Here is a 2166-nt window from a genome sequence, read left to right on the forward strand (position 1 = left end):
CCTTTTATTTAAAAATATTTAATGCATGTACCCTAACAATAATTCTCTTTAAAAGGATACTGAAGATGAGCCCATGTCTCATATATGTTCACTTTGATTTTTTATGAAAGGTGACAGTAGTGGCAGCTAAGCCCAGGTTTCTGAGGGTCTTTGGCCCCCAGTGTATGTGTTGATGTTGGGAATGGTGGGATCTGGGAAAACCACCTTTTTGTTCAAAGGCTCACAGGACACCTGCATAGCCAAAGCTCTGCACCGTATGTGATCAATCTGAACTCCCCCCCCCCATGTATGAAGTTCCCTTTCCTGCCAATATTGGTATGAAATTTATCATTGAAATTCACCTATAAACAATTTAAATCCTCAACTAAGTGTCCAGATGTGGACTTGGGCCTGACGGTAGCCTCGTGACCTCACTTAATCTCTTTGCCACCAGATCCGATCAGGTGATGAGATTTATTGAGAAGGATCTTAACTCGTCTAAATACGTCTTGATTGACACATTCGGGCACATTAAAGTATTTACCTGGTCAGCTTCTGGGACAATGGTCATTGAGGCCCTGACTCTTGTACAAAACCAAGCTTCCGTTCATTGCGGTCGAGAATAAAACTGATGTCATAGATCACAGCTTGGCAGTGGAATGGATGCAAGATTTTGAGACTTTCCAGGATGCCTTGAATCAAGAGACTTCCTATATCAGTAATCATTCAATGAGCTTGGTGTTAGAGGAGTTTTACAGCTCCCTCAGGGTGGTGGTGGTTGATGTGTCTGCCGTTCTTGGTACAGGCTTAGATGAACGCTTTGTGCAAGTCAGCAGTGCTGCAGAAGGCTATGAAAGCGAGTAGCGTCCTGAATATGAACAGCCGAGGAAATGACTGGCCCAGGCACAGAGCCAGCAGTGGAAAGAGCAACTGGAGCGCCCTCGGAAAGATACGGGCTCTGTAGCTTTGGACACGGGAGCTGCTACAGACAGCTCATCTCCTGCTCGGGACCCTTCAGACTTGGTCCTGGGGACTCAGGGAACCTTGGATGAAGAGGGTGAGGAAGCAGACAGTGACACTGATGATAATGACCACAGAGAGGAAAGCCACGAAGAGCCAGGGTTCCAGAATGTTATGCAACAATCAATGGCACAGGACTGGGAGAGAAGCAGCAGATAGTTTCTCGAAGTTCAAAAGTTTGGAACTCTGTGAGGGAACTATCCTTGCCTCTGATTGGGCTTCCTATAAAGAGCAATTTTGTTTAGAATAGCAGAGTTTCTCATACTGGGGAAATCTCCTAACTTGGATGAAGCCAGGGATAGGAGCCAAGGATAGAAGACCTGGCAAGTAGATGCCAATTCCCCTTGGCCTTTCCCTTGGATTCTTGCAAGGAAGGATATTCTGACTGCTCTTGGCTGCTGATATTCCTTCAAGTGTAAAACTCACATTTTATCATCTGACCTCAAGTGCTTTTGCTGCTGACAGATGGAATTTAGAGAGAACATATTCTCTTCAGGTCTCTATTATTGCACTGGATCTATAGCCTCTATTTCCTTAGCATCTTGCCCTTGACACACGAGTTCCCCTCCTTTCAGCAGAAAGGGAAAGGGAAAACATGAGCTTGGACAGAGTGGCAGCGGGGTCTCCTTGGCAACCAGTCAATGTTGGTATGAAATGTGCCTCGCGCTGGGTAGCTCATTATAGGATACCAGGTTTGTTGAAGAAAGTGGGCAAAACATAGAATTAATGAATAAGAGCTCTGCTTTCAATGGTGACTTGGATAAAGAGTTTTTAATTTTAACTTTGTTGTAAGACTGCCTGTCATAATTTCAAATAAGAAAATTATATAATTACAAATAGATTAACTTCTGTTCATCAGAAAGGTTTAAAGGCACATGTCCAAACCTGTCTCAGTAAGGAGGTGATGTTTACTCAAGTTTCCCCTGTACACATACCTAGTAACCAGGTATAGAGCCAGGCCCTGTTTGTATTGTGATATGAACTTAATGCAAATTATTCTTGGTGATTTACTCAAAGGCTACGGATTTGGGTCCGGTGGACATTCCATGTATCACAGTCATGGTAAGGTTGTCCCCTGCCCCCATTCTTCACAGTATCTTAAAATGTAGTACCCTTCCCTTAAGCAATTTTATCTCTGCCTAATCTGTACGCCAGTGGCCCTGAAAG

At 44.0% G+C, this 2166-nt stretch overlaps 1 pseudogene across 1 annotated transcript; it reads left to right on the top strand.

Annotated features, from left to right (window-relative positions):
* Positions 1–288: 288 nt before the first annotated feature.
* Positions 289–1158, top strand: LOC308557473 (GPN-loop GTPase 1 pseudogene; annotated as a pseudogene). The gene is made up of 2 exons: positions 289–315; positions 444–1158. The product of its transcript is annotated as a GPN-loop GTPase 1 pseudogene (transcript).
* Positions 1159–2166: the final 1008 nt, after the last annotated feature.

The sequence above is a fragment of the Miniopterus schreibersii genome (assembly GCF_964146895.1).
Source record: "Miniopterus schreibersii genome assembly, chromosome: 5".
Taxonomy (NCBI): Eukaryota; Metazoa; Chordata; class Mammalia; order Chiroptera; family Miniopteridae; genus Miniopterus; species Miniopterus schreibersii.